Raw genomic sequence first — 20,499 nt, 5'->3', positions numbered from 1 at the left:
ATTGCTGTTTTAAGACGCGAGAGGCATGGCACAGTGGAGACACCCACAGGAAAAGAGGAAACTTGCGCTTCAAGTTGCTGTTTTAAGACAGGAGTGTAAATATCATGGCACCACAGTTGACTCTGTAACGAAAATAAGAAGGTAACATTAATTGTGTAAGTGTATAAAATAAAAGCAATGTGTTTGGAAAATATTTTACAGGCAGTAAAATAGTTCAGCTGTGTTTGATACATCAGGGCATTATTAAACTGTGATCAATCATAATTTGTGTGGGTGCTTCGTGAACAAGAACAAGGCATCCACACACAAAATACAAACCCCAACTCCGATGAAGTTGGGACGTTTGGTAAACAGTGAATAAAATCAAAATGCTATCATTTTCAAAACATTCAATCTATTCATTAGATGGAGAATAGTGAAAAGACAACATATTAAGTGTTAAAACAGAGAAAAAATATTGTTTTGGGGGACATATGTACTCATTTTTAATTTGATAAATCCAACACTAATCCACACCAAAATAGGGGGCTTCGGCGACCAGAGACAAGAGTGGTGATGTCGGAAGGTCACTAACGAAACATTAAAAAAAAGAAAAACGGTCAGCGAGTCGTTGCGCCCTCTTTCATTTTCAAGTAGGCCTACCCTAAGAAAGGGAAGGCGAAGCAGAAAAGACACGATAGTTGTAGGCTAAGGGTAAACTATGACATAAAAAAGGCAGTGATGGGGATTCGTGTAGATGTTTTGTTTTAATAGCAGACTGCCGTGCAAAATGTTCCTCACAGTTAAAGCCTTGAGTGCGCGGTACTTTGCGCGCCGCTCCCCAAATGCGCATTCCAAGCCAACTGCACGTGCTTTGCTTGGTTTAACGGCGTAGCTCCTGGTTTTGCATGATTTCATTGTGTGTGTGCATTTTATTTAATTTGCCAACAATAACTCCTGTCGATAGTTGCAAACCGCTACAAATGTAGTCCCACCCCTATAGAAAACAACTTTTGATACTGACACACGCCTTACATTTTGTAAATGGTTTAGCAGCATGACGGTGCAGTTCCCTCCGAGGACACTTCAGCACCACATATGTGGACAGCGATCCTTAAGAGCGACGCTACGAATGATCTTAGAGGCTGTGCATGCGCGTTCATGTACGAGTGTCTTTGGGAAACAGTCGTAGGAAATCTAAGAACATTCGTAGGATCACTGGCTAACGACACACGTAAGGCTTAGAACCATCGTTATCGGGAAACGAGGCCCAGGTCAAGAGCAATGCAAGTACTCTCTGAATTCCCGCAAATTCCTCCCACTTTGTCGATAAGCAAACAACCTATAGCAAACCAAGGGAAACGTGTCAACCATGCCGTTTGGGAAATGTTAATTTTTATGCTCTGGGTCAGACCAAGTCTCGAAGAGATTTGAACATCGTTGATAATCAGGCTAACATCATTGAGCTTTTGAAGCAGCATCTCCATTTTAATATAAGATGCATGTTAAATGAAACACTGTCATTAATAAAGTTTACTATTTCCGTCTTGCTATTGTCATTTTGTATTTTCTTGAAACGTGCAACTTGAGGCCAATTCACTCCACCAAAACAAAATCAGCTGTCAGTAGATGTGGAGCTCCATTCAGGAGGGGTTTGCATTAGGGATGGGATATCGGCAGGGCTCTAAATTAACGCACGCCAACACGCCAAATGCGGGTGAAAAATCATTTTGGCTGGTAGAAAAAATCATCCACTAGCCAAATTGTCCGGTAGCGCGCGCCCGACTGAATGTTAAACAGCTGCACGCATAGATCTGTAGCTGCCGTCTGATGAACGTCAAAACGTCGCCTACATTACCCATGAACATTAGTCCTACCGTCATGATGTAGCTCACACCCATTGGCTGACCGTTAATCACAATAAGGCAGCCTCACATCCATTGGCTGCGTGTTTGATACCCGCGCGCTGGAACTAGTGTTGATAAAATATGTTCAATGAGCGGACTAGCGCGGATTACTTTGGTTTTGTAGGTTTTGGTCTGATGAAAAATAATGTGGCAGTGGTTAAAGCACGGTTATGTGTCGATGAATGCAAGTAATAGCAGCGTTGTGACAGTGAAATAGAGTATTGGTGGAGCGAAAACGGCGCGCGTGAGTGGAGGGACAGGAGTTAGAACAGCTGTCTGTCAAAACAGTGTCGTTGCCGTCAGAAGCCGTCTGATATTTGCGAGGTCCTCGCAACTACAAACGATGGAGTTGTCGTTTCCTAATAACGCCCACGCCATCGCAAAGACCCTGCACGGGTATGACACAAGTAAGTGAAAAAAAGATAACAAAAACTAGCGACGAAAGTAACAAAGTAAGCATGGTCTCCGTGGTGTTATTGGATATCTAGTTGACATAGCATAACGGTAATTGTCATTCCAAGCGCATCGTAAGTAAAGCTAATATGAATTTGACCTGGAGGAACTTGAAGGTGTCACGCAGCAGCAGCATAAACACACAATGCAGACATCATTCACGCACTGTGTAGGTGTGTGTGCGTGTGTGCGCGCGCGCGGGGGGGTGTCTCCTGTCCTCCTCTCGTCTCCTTCTCCTCCCTTCATCTCTTCTCCCCTTCACCTGTCTTCTGTGCATTGTCCATGGTATTTAACCCAATGTGTGTGAAGTGATGCTGTGTAGGGGATATGAGGTTTTGCAGTGTTTGGTTGTGTGTGTGTGTTTGGCTATATTGAAAGTCTGGTATGTGTGGGACATTAGTGTTGAAGGCATGCTGTGTTTGTGTGAGTTGTAGGCCTATACTGTATATGAGGTTTGGGTGATGGTGTGTGAGGTAATAGGCTAGTGTTTGGCTGTCTGTGCAGTATATGGAAATGGAATGAAAAATAATGAAATGCAGGTAATAAAAATATAATTACTAAATAATTATAGAATAGACTGAATTATATTGAGTATAATATTTATATTGTTTATCTGTGTTGAGGACATAGCCTAGTTTAATAAAATAATTAAAAGGAACATAATTAACGCATGGTTTATTTTGGTGAGAAAAAAATGGCTAGTTGACCTTCCATTTGGCTAGTAAGAAAAAATGTCTACTAGCCAAATTGGCTGGTGGTGGAAAAAGTTAATTTAGAGCCCTGGATATCGGTATCACTGTATCGGTATCGGGTTCAGATATCAACATATTTCAAAGATTGGATCGGATTTGAATTTTCCTGATAGAGACATTGAGTCAGGTGCAATGTTAATTTGAAATCATATCACTTGCATATGTGTTTTCAGGATGGGATTGTTACTTTTTTACTTGTTACTTTTTGCTAATCAATTTGTTTCCTGTTCTTCTGACTATCTTTTCTGACCAAATAGTCTGCTTGGGCCTACCTCAAGTTGAAACCCATGCATATATGTGAGGCAGATATCCAAATTTAGATATCGGGATCGGATTGGAAGTGAAAAAATGTGACGATGCATCTTTGCATCAACATGTGATCCACTGCACATCCCCCCAACCCTGATCTCCTAGGGCATGTTTGGTAATGTGAGATTTTGAATGTTATGTAATGTAATGACATGTTTGGTAATGTGACATTTGTGTCCATCAGAAGGGGATTCCACTGTGAGCCTCCAGCCCTATAGGGTAAAAGTTCCATCTGCGTGAGAATCAGGTTAAAAAGTTCCCACCCCGCGTTATGAATTCATGGCACTTGCGATGAGCTTGTAATGTGCTGCCATCTTTTGGTCATTTAATTTGTTGAAAGACACACTCATACGCATGCAGAAGCGCACGCATGCATGTTGCACACGCGCGCGCACACACACACACACACACACACACACACACACACACACACACACACACACACACACACACACACACACACACACACACACACACACACACACACACACACACACACACACACACACACTAGCACACAGTTTCCACTTTAAAGCACACAGAGTCTTAAATATGTTTTATCATATTTTTCATTTATCCTTTATTTAGCCAGGATTGTCCCATTGAGACTACAGTCTCTTCTGCCAGGGAGTCCTGGTCAAAATGGCAGCATACATATAGTTACAGACACAGACAAACACATAGACAAAAAGGAAAATAAATGTACAAAAAACACATTAAGAAGAATAAGTTTACATAAAACGTATTTTGAGATAAAAAAAAAAGTAGCCTATGTACCGCATAGTCAGAAACAATGACACTGTATTAATTTCCCTCTTAAAAGTATCTAATGAGGGCAGAGAGTCCATACATAATATCTTCTGCAACTCATTCCATAAATATGGGGCATAAAAAGAAAAACCTGTTTTCCCTAATTCAGTGCGAGGAGTACAAGACTGTAGTAGTAACTTGTGTGAGGAACGTGTGCCATAAGATAAAGTACAAAAAGTCAATAAATTACAGATATAGTAGGGAAGTTTGCCCAACAGTACCTTTGCAATAAAAAGTAACATATGCAATTTACGCCTTAAATACAAGGATGGCCATTGGACTTTAGAGTACAGATCACAATGGTGGGTTCTTGAGGGGGCACCTGTTACAAATCGCAATGCTGAATGACAAACTGCATCCAGCTTCTTTAGGAGACATAAGGGCGCATGCATATAAATTGTATCCCCATAATCCAACACTGAGAGAAAAGTACTTTGAACCAGCCTTTTTCTTGCTAAAAATGAAAAACATTTTTTCAAACGAAATTAAAAACCACAACCTTAGGTCTTAGCTTTTTTAAAAGATTATTTATGTGTACCTCAAATGTGAGCTTTTGGTCTAGCCAAATACCAAGATATTTATAAGAACTAACCCGCTCCAGGAAGGTACCATCAAGTGTTTCTAAGTTACCATCAGGACAAGATCTTGAGCGTGTGAAAATCATATACTTCATTTTATTTATGCAGTAATGCATTTTGAATAGATATGAAGGAAGTTTGTAAAGAGGCCAAAGCATCTTGCACTCAGGTACCAACCAATATAAGGTGCTATATATCACTTGACTTGACTTCCAATGTAATCATGCCCTTTAGTCCCTTTCACTCTTTCCAAACATGCCATGTGTACCATCCAGAGCACAATGTGGGCAAGAGCTTAACATCAAGCCAGACATTTTCAGCCAAGAACGGTCATGGCATTTGTAACCCAGGTCATCCGCTCGTGGAGTCATAACGTCGTCATGGGAACCGAGTCCGCTCGTGGGGCTGTTTACATTTTTCGAAAGACTTTCCGTTTGTCCTCGTCTACTGATTGAAGCTTACCGCAGATAAAATACACCATTCAATAGTGTATTATTGCAAGTCATCTTCGCTATAAAAGTGTTTACTTACTCCACTGACGGAGTGAAGAGTCGTTGTGAACGTCGTAGGTTTTAAACCGTGAAGATTGTATGTAAGTATCTTTCAAAACTATATGGCTAGTCGGTCGCTAGCATTTTACATAGCAACCAAACATTACGGTTAGCAACATAATGATCCGTTTATAACTTCATGTCTCTTGTGTTCATAAAAACAAAAGCGTTGAAGACCGGATTGGCGTCCGAGTGTCCGAGTCCAAACCCAGTGTGTTTCTTTCCACGTCGATATCTGGTGAGTGATTAATTTAGTTTTAAAAAGCAGTCATGGGGCTCTACTATACCGCATTGCACTTAGCTTCACTTCAATTGTTCTGAATGTATGGAAGCGTTCTGTATTATAATGTGTGTGTTATATGTATGTACTTACATCTTGAAGAGAACCGATTTTAATGTTGTTTTGGCCTGTACAGGCCGGGTCTTTTGTTTGGATTGATTGATGCTGTTCAAGTGAATTCAGCTGCTGTGCGATCGCCTTCAAGTACCACCGTGGAGGCGAACCCCAACAGCTGTGGCGAGCCTGGCCTTCAGATAAGAACTATTGATAACTGAATGAATGAGACTCTTTTATTTTGTTTTGTGTTGTTTTCATCTTCTTCTTTTGTAATACAGTGTATTCAACGATTCATGGTATAACTTCTATTACCTGTCCTATAAGTATATTTATATCTACTCACCCGGGTGATTTAGCCAAGTTGTTTAATGGACTATATCTGGTGAATGTAGTTGCAGATTTAACTATTTGCAATATTTATTTAATTTATTTTTAATTGTTTATTTTATTTGAATCTGCAGATTCTCTTTTATTTATCTGATTGTTGTTTGTTTATGTCCATCTTATTGGACAGATAGCCTACTACATACTAAGTTGTTCACTCACCAATTTATGCAATATTAATACTCTCCTACTTATCATCTTAATTATTCTTAATACAATATTTTTAACTTACCAACTCCGTCTGTGTGTTTTGCTTTTGCTCTGTGGTGGTACACTCCTTTCTTTAGTAGCGAGCCTAGGTTTATTGATGTGCAACGCAAGCCCAGAGGGTAAAGACAATATTTTGTCAAAATAGTGAAATAGTTAAAAGTAGGTTACAATTCTGGCGAGAGCCTGCCAGGAGAGAGCAGTGTACCAACAAGAGTAAAACAAACCAACTACAATCAGGGTAAAATAATGGAGATAGTAATGAGCGAACAGATTGATGTCCCAAATTCTGTTATTGTCACCGGATTAACCCACACGGAAATAGTTGAAGAGGTAGGAAATCATCTAAAACAGTACGGTTCAATAAATAGAATACTAACTATTGATAACCAAAGATCAGAGTTTCATCTCTGCTCCATTGTAGAGTACGCCTATAACACTGCAATGCACACATTAAGACCCTCACTTCCGCTAGTCTTCGAAAGCTCAGCTGACGCAAACATTATTTTTTCTGTACGCTCTTTAGACAGTGTTTACACTAGTACCGCCAGTAGTAACGCTACCAAGGGCTACCTCGAGGAACTGCAAGCCATTGCCAATAAGAGTGGAAGGTCTTTTGAACTGGTGCTCCAAGAAGAGCTTATGAAGATGCAAAGAGGAAAAGATGTGTCTATCCCTGCCATTAGTAGAGAGTCCAAGAATGTAGAAGTGCCATCCATGCAGCAACCCTCCCTCCTGCTGGGACCAGTGTCACCTGAGCTAGTTAAGACCTTGCCAACAGTGTTGCCACCATCTCCTTCAATTTACCATGGTCAGGTTGGATCGAGGGCGTTTACACAAGCATCACCAACACATGCTGTTTCCCTGCCACGTCAGACTACCATGAGGAGACCACAATCATTGCCCTCAACCATCACAATTAATGACCCGTCACCATCTGCTATGTTGACAACCGCCCCATCTTCTCAACTGCCTGTTAACTTAAACCATCGCCAAGGCCCTCTGTTGTACAAAGACCGAGGCGACTGTGAGACAGCTGCAGTGATGCCCCCAGCCATTACGATGAATGATGTGAATCCACCTGCTGTACAACGTATGGTTGTTGAGCATGTAGTGCGTACCAATGAAGCTCTAGCTCCAATGCCATCCTCCTTCCGTCTCAGACCCTTCTCCGGGAAAATTCCACGTCCTAACAGTGAACTTGACTATGAAACCTGGAGGGCAAATGTTGATTTGATCTTAACCGATCCATCCATGTCTGACCTGCATAGGACACGGAAAATCCTAGACAGCCTATTGCCCCCAGCCACTGACGTCATTAGACATGTCAACCCCCATGCCTTGCCATCAGTGTACCTTCAGCTGTTAGATTCAGTCTATGGCTCAGTAGAGGATGGAGATGAGCTGCTGGCGAAGTTCATGGTGACGCTGCAAGACCGCAATGAAAAGCCATCCCAGTACTTAAACCGTCTACAAATCGCCTTGAGTGCTGTAGTCAGGCGAGGTGGCATTTCAGAGACTGAACGGGACCGTTACCTCCTAAAGCAGTTCTGTCGAGGATGCTGGAATAATGTGCTGATCTCTGACCTGCAATTAGAACGAAAAACTGCAGTACCACTGACTTTCACTGACCTGGTTTTACTCATCAGAACGGAAGAAGATAAACAAGCCAGCAAGCAGAATCGCATGACACAACATCTTGGACTATACAAGCAGAGTCCTGCCACTCCAAAGATGAGAGCTACAACACAACAGCTCACAGCCTGCAATTTCCCCACAATCGAAACAGAAATCACTGAAGCAGAATCTTTGAGGAGGCAGATTGATCAGATGCAAGCACAGATTGCTGTCATGCAGACTACAACACCGTGTAAAGTCAAAAGCAAGCATTCTGAAGACACTGAAATGAACATCTTGAAAAGGCAGATTGCTGATGTTAAGGCACAGATTGCAGATATGAGAGTAGTTCAAGAAGCCCACAATGACCATCTAGAGTCAGCTGAAGTGAAAGCAATGAGACATGAGCTTGCCATTCTACATGCACAAGCACAGGTGAAGCCCCCACAGAATTTGAACCATCAGGCAACATTGCCCATGCATGCTAGAGACTTCTCTGTGACGGCACGACAACCATCTGGCAGGGCTGGAACCAGGCACCCAAATTCAGAGCTGACAGCGAGAGGCAGACCTAGGCCATGGTATTGCTTCCGATGTGGAGAGGATGCTCATCTGGCCAGCAACTGTATGAGCGAACCAAATCCTCCTCTGGTTGAAGAAAAACGACGACTGCTGAAGGAGAAGCAAGAGCGATGGGACCAGCAAAACGAGATCACTGGAAACCGTCAGTTAAACTTCTAGGAGCCCCTGTTGCAGGGCAGACAGGGACTGAAGGCAAAATGAAGAGCCCTAGAAATTCCAGAAGAGTAGTTAGCAAATCTAGTAATGTTAATACCACTTACCCCATCTCCACACCAAAGCTAGTCGGAACCAAATGCACTGCGCAAGTCACAATTGATGGTCACAAAGTTAATTGTCTATTAGACACCGGGTCCCAGGTGACCACTATCCCACTGTCCTTTTTCAAGAGTCATCTGTCCCATCATAATCTGAAACTGCTGAAAGATCTTTTGGATGTAGAACTGCAGATTGAAGGAGCCAATGGAGAGGCTGTTCCTTACCTTGGGTATGTGGAAGTGAACCTTTTGTTCCCAGAGGAGTTCTTGGGGAAAGAGATTGCGGTCCCTACGCTGGCATTAGTGGTTCCTGACATGAACAGTGTGCCCCAAGTCCTCATTGGCACAAATTCACTGGATGTCCTCTACTCCAACTTTGTGGAAGACCATGATTGCCGACCTCAATCTTTCCTCCCGGGATATAAAGTCATCTTGAAAGTCCTTGAAGCACGGCAACGGCAAACCAGTACTGGAGTACTGGGATGTGTGAGGATGCAAACCGAAGTTTCTGCGGTAGTACCAGCCGGTCAAACCATTGTCATGGGGGGGAAAATCCATATGAACAGTGCTCACACTGACAAATTTGTCGTAGTAGAGGCTTCCTCAAAGTCCTCTCTTCCTAGAGGACTGCTAGTTGCTAACACCCTGAACAGCCTCCCTGTCAAGCATTCATGTTCTATGTCAATCTTGCTGAAGAATGAGACACAACACGATATAACCATTCCTCCAAGAGCAGTGTTAGCAGAGATCCATGCTGTTCAGCAAGTGACCGGACCCGAATCATCCACTCTCTTGCCCGTTGCTGACTTAAAACCAATGGAGTTTGATTTCGGTGAGTCTCCCTTACCCCCAGAGTGGAAAGAGCGAGTAACAAGATTGCTCAATAGCATGCCTGAGGTCTTTTCACAACACGACATGGACTTTGGTCATACGGATAAAGTTAAACACCGTATTAAGCTAAGTGACGAGACCCCCTTCAAGCATCGGCCTAGGCCCATCCATCCACAAGATGTAGACGCTGTTAAGAAACATCTTAATGAGCTGTTGGAGTCTGGTGTCATTCGTGAATCTGAGTCCCCCTTTGCATCCCCTATAGTAGTTGTTAAGAAGAAAAATGGATCAGTGCGACTCTGTATTGACTTCAGAAAACTCAACTCACAGACTATAAAAGATGCCTATGCTTTGCCAAATCTTGAAGAGGTGTTTTCATTGCTCAATGGATCTAAGTGGTTCTCAGTCCTTGACCTTAAATCAGGCTATTACCAAGTAGAGATGGAAGAAGCTGATAAGCAAAAGACAGCATTTGTCTGCCCTCTCGGCTTTTGGGAATTCAACAGAATGCCACAAGGAGTTACTAATGCTCCAAGTACGTTTCAAAGGCTAATGGAACGCTGCATGGGAGATCTCAACCGTAAGGAGGCACTAGTCTTCATTGATGACCTCATAATCTTTTCTGATACTTTGGAAGAGCATGAGTCAAGACTACTCCAAGTCCTCAAGCGATTGAAAGAGTATGGGTTGAAATTGTCATCAGAAAAATGCAAGTTTTTCCAGACCTCAGTAAAGTACCTTGGTCATATCGTTTCACAGCATGGGGTTGAGACCGATCCACAAAAAATTGAGGCACTAACGACCTGGCCAGTACCTGAAAATCTAAAAGAGCTGCGCTCTTTCCTTGGTTTCTCTGGATACTACAGACGATTTGTGAAGGATTATTCTAAGATCATTAAACCCCTCAATGACCTCACTGCTGGTTACCCACCTCTAAAGAAGCCTGATAAGGGAAAAACAACTGCCCGTTACTTCTACCCATCTGAATCCTTTGGCAAGAGATGGACTCCACAATGCCAGGAAGCTTTTGAGAACATCATTAACAAGCTCACTACAGCACCTGTTCTGGGGTTTGCCGATCCTAAGCTCCCATACATCCTTCACACAGATGCAAGCACCACAGGCCTCGGTGCAGTGTTGTATCAAGAACAGGATGGGCAAATGAAGGCTATTGCTTTTGCAAGTAGAGGACTATCTAGGAGTGAAGCTAAATACCCTGCTCATAAATTAGAATTTCTCGCTCTCAAGTGGGCTGTTACTGTTAAGTTCAGTGATTATCTATATGGTACTGATTTCACTGTGGTCACTGACAGTAATCCTCTAACTTACATTCTGACGTCAGCTAAACTGGATGCCACAAGTTATAGGTGGTTGTCTGCTCTATCAACATACAGCTTCAAGCTTCAGTATAGAGCAGGGGCTCAAAACCAAGACGCAGATGGAGTTTCGCGCCGTAGTCATGGAGAGCTTCAGGATGACATTGCGTCAAGAAAAGAACGTGAAAGGATTAAGCAGTTCACTCTACACTGTCTAAAAGATCAAGAAAGCCCAAGCGTTGTTCTCCCTGACGCCATAAAAGCCATCTGCGAGAGGCATGATGTTCAGTGGTCACATGAGTGCGCTACACACCTTAATCCATCTGTTACACTTGTGGAATCACTTGCTATCCACTCTGATGCTCTACCCAGAGGGTTCCAGCAGGAAGATGACCATGGACTTCCTGTGATCGGTAAATGGACTGAGGATGAGATGAGAGAAGCACAAAGAGATGACCCTGAACTCAGAATCATCATTGAGCACAAGGAGTCCGGAGATATGCCATCTCCCTCACTGAGGCGGGAGCTTCCAGACCTTGCCTTATGGCTCCGAGGGTGGAATCGATTACAGATGAAGAATGGAGTGTTGTACAGGACCAGACAAGAGCATGGACAAGTCACACATAAGCTGGTACTACCAAGTCAACTCAGAGCCACAGTCTTAAGAAGTCTTCATGATGATCTAGGTCATCTAGGCATAGAGCGCACTGACGACCTAGTAAGATCAAGGTTCTATTGGCCCAGAATATCTCTGTGTGTAGAACACAAGATCAAAACTTGTGAGCGCTGTGTGCGCCGGAAGAAGACAACTGAAAGAGCAGCCCCTTTGGTAAACATCAAGACCAGCAGGCCGCTGGAGTTGGTCTGCATGGACTTTTTATCCTTGGAGCCCGACCAAAGTAACACCAAAGATATATTAGTCCTGACAGACCACTTCACCAAGTATGCAGTTGCAGTACCAACGCGAAATCAGAAAGCGCAGACCGTGGCCAAGTGCTTATGGGAGAACTTCCTAGTACATTATGGCTTTCCCGAGAAACTTCTGAGTGACCAGGGTCCTGATTTTGAATCTCACACCATTAAAGAGTTGTGTTCCCTTGCTGGTATTCAGAAGATTAGAACTACCCCCTATCATCCCAGGGGAAATCCAGTAGAACGATTCAATCGCACTCTCCTTCAGATGTTGGGCACCTTGGAGAACAAAGACAAGTGTCGTTGGAAAGAGTTTGTCAAACCCCTTGTGCATGCCTATAATTGCACTCGGAATGACGTAACTGGATTTAGTCCCTATGAGCTGATGTTTGGAAGACAGCCTCGACTGCCAGTTGATCTGGCATTTGGACTACACACAAACAGTCAACCTAAGTCCCACTCCCAGTATGTGCATGATCTGAAAGACCGTTTAGAGGAGAGTTACCGTGTTGCCACTGAGAATTTCACAAAGATTGCTGACCGTAATAAACTTCGCTTCGACCGAAGAGTAGTTGAATCCAGTCTTGAACCAGGTGATCGTGTCCTTGTAAGAAATGTGAGGCTCAGAGGCAAACACAAGTTAGCTGACAAATGGGAGACAGATGTCCACGTGGTAATCAGACGAGCAGGTGACTTACCTGTATATACAGTCAAGCCAGAGAACAAGGAGGGTCCGTCACGCACACTACATCGCGACCTGTTACTGCCGTGTGGATTCTTACCGGTGTCTGAACCTGAGGCCGCTCCGGCTCCAAGGCAGAACAGTAGGCCGAGGACACGAAGGCAGTCCAGGATGGAGACCCAGGTGGCGGATGATGCCTCTTACTCTGAGGATGACGATCACTTCTTCTATCCATCCAGGGAAATGCTGAACGCCGACCTGAGTGAAGCAAGAGTCTTGACCCGGCCAGATGAAGTACAATTGATGGAAGAACAGATCAGAGATGTAAATCACCCAACGCCTTCTCTTGCTCAGGGACCCCTCGCTCCTGCCAACCTGACTGAGAGGACCACAAGCTCTGCCGTTAGACAGTCATTTGAAGGAAATGGATCCATCTCTTATGTAGAGAGGTCAACACAAGCTCCTGTGGAGCCTATGCAAATCGAAAGAAATGCGCTCTTTGCTACCAGGGATGGTGTTCTAGATGAGCACAATGTTCTTCCCAGACGCTCCCAAAGATGCAGAGAACAGCCTGATAGACTACAGTACGACCAGTTCGGAATCCCCTCACTGTCCAGAGTATGATAACAGGTACGAGCATGTCACAGCACACCCCAGTCTTCCGTTTTTTGATGTGGTGCTGGCCGCACTAATTTTGCGCCTGCTTGGCTTGGATTGTCTATTTTTGTCAGCTCACGCTTTTATTTCATTTCCGGGTGGATATCCCAGGAGGGGGCTCTCTGAAGTCTCGAGCTGGGTAGGCCACTGAAGATTCGGAGATATTCAGGTTTTCTTTTCCTGTTTTCAGATTAGACAGTGTAGTTGGACAATCCTTGCCTGTTCTAGCCACATGTTCTCCCCTTTTTTTGTATGTGTGCATGCCATTCTGTGATTAGGTTGCACCTCTCAACAACCCGCTGTTGTGTTAATGCAACAGATCTCACTCCGAAAAGGTTTTGGCTGTGCAGATTCCTCAGGTAGCCCACTTAGGTGTAACGGGACGTACACACCTTTAGGGGGGGAGGGTGTAACCCAGGTCATCCGCTCGTGGAGTCATAACGTCGTCATGGGAACCGAGTCCGCTCGTGGGGCTGTTTACATTTTTCGAAAGACTTTCCGTTTGTCCTCGTCTACTGATTGAAGCTTACCGCAGATAAAATACACCATTCAATAGTGTATTATTGCAAGTCATCTTCGCTATAAAAGTGTTTACTTACTCCACTGACGGAGTGAAGAGTCGTTGTGAACGTCGTAGGTTTTAAACCGTGAAGATTGTATGTAAGTATCTTTCAAAACTATATGGCTAGTCGGTCGCTAGCATTTTACATAGCAACCAAACATTACGGTTAGCAACATAATGATCCGTTTATAACTTCATGTCTCTTGTGTTCATAAAAACAAAAGCGTTGAAGACCGGATTGGCGTCCGAGTGTCCGAGTCCAAACCCAGTGTGTTTCTTTCCACGTCGATATCTGGTGAGTGATTAATTTAGTTTTAAAAGCAGTCATGGGGCTCTACTATACCGCATTGCACTTAGCTTCACTTCAATTGTTCTGAATGTATGGAAGCGTTCTGTATTATAATGTGTGTGTTATATGTATGTACTTACATCTTGAAGAGAACCGATTTTAATGTTGTTTTGGCCTGTACAGGCCGGGTCTTTTGTTTGGATTGATTGATGCTGTTCAAGTGAATTCAGCTGCTGTGCGATCGCCTTCAAGTACCACCGTGGAGGCGAACCCCAACAGCTGTGGCGAGCCTGGCCTTCAGATAAGAACTATTGATAACTGAATGAATGAGACTCTTTTATTTTGTTTTGTGTTGTTTTCATCTTCTTCTTTTGTAATACAGTGTATTCAACGATTCATGGTATAACTTCTATTACCTGTCCTATAAGTATATTTATATCTACTCACCCGGGTGATTTAGCCAAGTTGTTTAATGGACTATATCTGGTGAATGTAGTTGCAGATTTAACTATTTGCAATATTTATTTAATTTATTTTTAATTGTTTATTTTATTTGAATCTGCAGATTCTCTTTTATTTATCTGATTGTTGTTTGTTTATGTCCATCTTATTGGACAGATAGCCTACTACATACTAAGTTATTCACTCACCAATTTATGCAATATTAATACTCTCCTACTTATCATCTTAATTATTCTTAATACAATATTTTTAACTTACCAACTCCGTCTGTGTGTTTTGCTTTTGCTCTGTGGTGGTACACTCCTTTCTTTAGTAGCGAGCCTAGGTTTATTGATGTGCAACGCAAGCCCAGAGGGTAAAGACAATATTTTGTCAAAATAGTGAAATAGTTAAAAGTAGGTTACACATTGACCATTTTTAGACCACAACTGCCAAAATGAATCTTTAAATATGACTCAGAGAGGTCAGCTGTAGCGGCATGAGGACTGATACCACTACATTGAGGGGAGGCCCAGGCCAAAATCATCAATACTCCACCAGGTAAATGTCCTGTATGCCCAATCCAGCTATGACAAGAGGTTAACATCATTCAAGAAAGCATCTGAGCTTTTCTTATGTTTGGCTTAGGAGGATTTTTCACATCATCTGGAAGTTGGTGCCAGAGCTTATAGACGGGGAGGAACAGTAGCCTACCATGCACCCAACATGGTTGTATGTAGGGTTGTATGTTCCCCGCATTGTATGTTTTCGAGTTTTCAAATCGTGTCCTTCCCAAAAGTAGGCCTATCCCTAAACCTAACCTGTCAGTAATGCAATGTTTTTGAGTTGTAAATTTGTGCCATGACCAAAACTATCCCTAAACCTAACCTGTCAGAGGTGCAACAACCACCTGTGCTTTGCCATGCGACAACAGTCTACTTGTAGTCCGGCAGCCAAAAGCCAAATATCAGCCGAACCCAGTTTCGTCTGATAAAGTTTTTTTTTTTGCAGTTTGTGGTTGCCTAAGGTGTACCTATTAAGATTCCAGACGATGCCTGGTGATATCCCTTGAGCATTTTCAGATATTGAGCCTTTTATGCTTGATGTGCTGCAGCCATAGATTACAACAGTCTTTGACTCCCAATTCATGTTATGCTGACCAAATACCCTATACCATACTTATTTTGTGTTTGATTACATGGTGGGATGTGTATAAGTACAGGTGGTGAGGTATGGACATCAGTGGGGGTGGGGTCATGCATGTTTGGGGGCGGGGCATTCACCCAAAAAGCCTGATTTTCCAAGTTGGAGACACAAAGGCCAACATTTCGCCAAACGTGGCTTTATATCTCATAGTGGGTTGTTTGGTTTTGCTGTTTGTAGTTGTCCAACACTTACCCATCAGGATAAGAGTGGGTGATGTGCAAATTTCAGATATTAACCCTTTCATGTTGATTTTGCTGCAGCCATAGCCCACAAGCTTTTGACAGCTTCATAACTGCACTATGATTAACCATAGAGCATTCTGGGTGGTAGGCCTGCCACATCAAAGTGGAGAAAGTGTCCTCGTACCAAATACATTTTAGACAATTACATAACTAGCTGTTTGTCAAGCAGAAATATGTAACATTTAGGCGAATATCGGTGGTGTCAGCTTAGACATACACAGAAAGGATTACTAATTCAACACAAAATTTCACCATTTCATACATTGCTATTTACTCTTCCTGTGCTGTTGTAACACAAAATAAAAATTGTAAGTAATAATTACATAATTTTTGGCTGATTATTTGTTTGCCTACAAAGTACATAATTTCAGTGGTGGTCGTATTAACATGGAAAGAGATAAAATTAAAAATGTAAATCCACAAAATGACATTGTAAGTGACCTTTTACCAGCCCATGCCATATCAGGGTGTGACACTGTGGCATCCTATTTTGGTATTGGTAAAGGCTCTGTTATCAAGACCCTAAAAGCTGGATATCACTTGACATCAATTGACAATGTGCTGGCACCATTCCAACAACTTTCCAGTGAGGCCACTAACTTTGTGTCGGCATGTTATGGCATTCCAGACAGTATCAGCATGTCACATACAAGGTTGGTGGTATGGGGAAAAAAGAATGGGAAAGGTCATTTATCTTCACCTAACCTGGCTGCTCTTCCACCAACAACAGAGGCATTTCTTGAGAATGTGAAAAGGGCTCATTTTCAAGCAATATTGTGGAGGACATTGGTTCACACTCCACCTGAACTATCTCCTGAAGCATTTGGATGGAAGAAAGACCCATGCAACAAAGCACTGATACCAATAAGTGTTCCAGAAAATGTCAAAGTGGCACCAGACTACATTTTACAGATGATCAGATGTGGTTGCAAGAGTAAAAGCCCCTGCAATTCTAAGAAATGTAGCTGTGCTGTAAACAGTGTGCCTTGCACCATTTTCTGTGCATGTTTTCGGCAGGGATGCTGCCGAACCAATGTTGTGTGAGCTTTACTGTGTGTGTGTGTGTGTGTGTGTGTGTGTGTGTGTGTGTGTGTGTGTGTGTGTGTGTGTGTGTGTGTGTGTGTGTGTAGTATAATGTAGGCTATAGGTGTTTTAGGTGTTAAGGACTCTGTATGTTGTATAGGTGTAGACAGGTGTTTCTGTGCGAATTTAAATGCATGTACATGTCTTATTTGATGGCTTCATGGACTTTTAAGTGATCATTTAATACCAGTCAGGATACACTGGATCGACTTAATTTTTTGACTCAACCGTATATGTATAATGTATAGCTGTTTTCCTATGTTTAGACCTCCCTCTCTCTCTCTCTCTCTCTCTCTCTCTCTCTCTCAGCGTGCGGTACTGATCTACAGATCTTATTTCATGGCTTTATGGATTTAAGTGATCATTCAATACCAGTCTGTATACACTGGATGTACAGTATATGTCATTTCTTTACTCATCTTTTGGAACAGCCAACGACTGCTCACCAGTTACCCCCACACTCTGTTGTTCTTTTTTTTTTTTTTTTTTTAATGTTGGCTATTTGTGGTAGGCTACCTACCGGCGATGTTGTCATGTATGTTGTCATGATGTGATATTATGCAGGATCTCATAATGCACAATCCGTTCCAAACTTTACAGTCTTATTCTAAGCAATGTTGTGAATGTTTTTACTGAGGCATTTGTTGATTTGTCATTCATGACCTGATTTATATAACTGAATGCATAAAAATATGCCGAAATCGCATTTTTTAAGGTTATTAGCAGTATTTTCTCTGTACCTGGATAACAAAAGGATATAGCCACAATTAACCACAGTAAATATTCTTGTATGTACAATATTAACAAAATAAAAAAGGAATTTTTAAGCTGGCATTTTCAGGTGGTCAGATTCATTGCATCAAAATATAATGCAAATTAGTGCATATTTAATTAGATAATAGCCTAATTAGCATATTTAAACATAAAATATAGAAAACTTGTAATACATGTTTTTCTCCAATTCATACGAGTAATCATCTGATAAAGTTTCATATTGATATCTGCAAGTAAAAAAAAAATACCCTATTCACCTACAGTGTCTCGCCTTATTTGTGGGATTGCTGTTATGAAAGGGTTAATTATTACCCTATATTGGGTTTGTTTCCATAAGGGCAGTGTAAAGGCAGTCCAATGTGAATGTTTTTCAGGTAATATAAGCAATATGGTACATTTTGTAACATTATTCACAGTAATATTAGGTGTCTTTAGTTTTTTGTCATAATTTGCATTTATGGGACAATAAAGGCTCAAAATCTGAAAATGCTCAAGTGATATCACCGGGCATCGTCTGAAATCTTGAAGACTTGCCTAAAATCTATCAGATAAAGCCAAAAAAAGAACTTTATCAAAGAAATCTGGGTTCAACCCCACGGCTCCTGGACTATTGGAAGCAGTGGGAAACATAGAACCCTTTTTTGAAAAAAAAGGTTGTAAGTTCCCCACATTGTATGTTTCCGAGTTTTCAAATTATGCCCTTCCCAAAACCATCCCTTAACCTAACCTGTCAGTAATGCAATGTTTCTGAGTTGTACATTTGTGCCCTGACCAAAACTATCCCTAAACTTAACATGTCAGACGTGTTACAACAACCTGTGCTTTGCCATGCGGCAGCAGTCTACTTGGAAGCAGCGGGGAACATAGAACCCTTTTTTGAAAAAAGGGTCGTTTCCCGGTTGTGGGGAACTTAGGACCCGTCCGGGAACGTAGGGATGACCCCGTAGCGGCTAAAGGCTGTTTCACCATTTTGTTCTGTTATCATAGTGTATACTACCATCAAGTTTTACTCCCATGAAAAAACCTTCTCATGAAGAAACTTACCCAAGTGCCTGGATCCCATCCCATTTAAAGACAGGGTTCCCGCGGGTTATTAAAAATATTAAAAAGGCATTGAATTTAGTTATCCAGCATTAAGAGCATTAATAGCATTGAATTAGCTGTTAAAAGTCTGGAATTTTTTTCACTGCGGCATTAAATTTTCAAAAAACATTTCAGTGTGCAACCTAAAGGACGAAGTTTTTTTTTCATAATGAAGATGACGCACAGAACGTCAATATGACCCATGATTCGTTGTAGAACGCTACTGTAAACACAAATCTAGAGTGCAGTGGCGCCATTTTTGATGAGGTGAGGTGAAGAATGGGAAAGTGCCGGTTTAACCCCAAGTGGCTGCAGGATCCAAAATACTTTTGGGTAAAATCTGTGACGAATGACCGCGAGGCGTGCTGCACACTATGCAAGAAAACGTTTACGCTGGGCTTTTTCATAATGAAGATGACGCACAGAACGTCCATTCGTTGCACTGTAAACACGTGCACAACCCTTGAGTGCTGCAGGGATAACGGGAAGTGTAGCATTAACAATTATCTATCCTCGACGTAGCGCACAAGTATTTTACATTGTACATTAATTAACACACTCTTGTTTGAGGAGCTCCTAAAAGCGTTAGCAGAAAACAAGGCGACGTCATGCAACATTTAGCCTCTTTTTAAAATCTTGCATTGAATTTTGAGGTGGCCAATAATAACCACAGACGCGTAACCGCGGTTAAATCACACACTGGTTAGGCTACAGTGCACTCCACACACCAACGCGTGGGCACGCTATACCTGTTGGTAGCAAACTTGACTCGTATCAAATCCCGTCTCTGAACTATTTCCCTTGCTGTTCGGAAAAAAGACGACTACTTAGTTGATCTTGTTTTAATCGATGCGCTGCAAAACCAGGAGACCTGACCCATCTATGAATAGGGGGGGGCTCACGGCGCATTTCCTTACTGAATCATGCCCAGATAATGCATACTTCCCAGAATTGCGCATGGTGAAAAATAGTAAACAAGCATGGACGCATGCATGGTCTTATCAGATAATCATTATTGTGGCCATTCGACTATGGCAGTGCTATTCTCAAATACCTGTAAAACACTACATTAAGGGGGATCATTACTTGCACAACTAGCCCTATGACCAATAACTTGTTGACTCAAAAAATGAGTGGGTTATTGTCAGTTTAACGCTCAAATTGTAAATGGTACATTTAAATGTAGGCAATTATGCTTTTTGAACGTCATTATAATGGAGTGAAGAAAAACGATTAGGCCTAATTATTAGGCCCAACAACAATAATAATGGTCTACTCCAATTTAGTCTGATAGGTTTACATTATATTGGCTAATACATGTTGAAAGACAGATAGGCCTACTGTATGAATATAGGTTACAGTACATGTGCAAATTATGATTAGGCCTATGATTGGTCTACTTCATCCTAGAAAATGTCAATAGCCTATAAAAAACAGCAAATGTTCCAATTCTTTCTGTGTTTGGCTGATCGGTGATCAACATAGCAAGTCGGTAATCTGCAATTAACAAATAAATAGTGCTTTTGAAGCAGCTTTTGAATTCAATTCTGGGGTGTGTTTAAGTAAATAAATCTAAGAGTGTTTTAATTGTATTTTCCATAAATGTACATTCTTGTGCCAAACAGAGAGGTAATCTCTTAAGAAGTAATGAGGTTTGAATTTGATACGCGCTTTCTTAATTGAATTTCGTTCAATATTATT

The 20,499-nt window shown here is 42.0% G+C and overlaps 1 pseudogene; it reads left to right on the top strand.

Moving 5' to 3' along the window:
- The window catches only part of LOC134436037 (zinc-binding protein A33-like), a 52,283-nt pseudogene that overhangs the window by 12,603 nt on the left and 19,181 nt on the right, over positions 1–20,499 (top strand).

Source organism: Engraulis encrasicolus, chromosome 20, assembly GCF_034702125.1.
Source record: "Engraulis encrasicolus isolate BLACKSEA-1 chromosome 20, IST_EnEncr_1.0, whole genome shotgun sequence".
NCBI classification, from domain to species: Eukaryota; Metazoa; Chordata; class Actinopteri; order Clupeiformes; family Engraulidae; genus Engraulis; species Engraulis encrasicolus.
The sequence above is the reverse complement of the archived record's forward strand: the minus strand, read 5'-3'. Positions and strand labels throughout refer to the sequence as shown.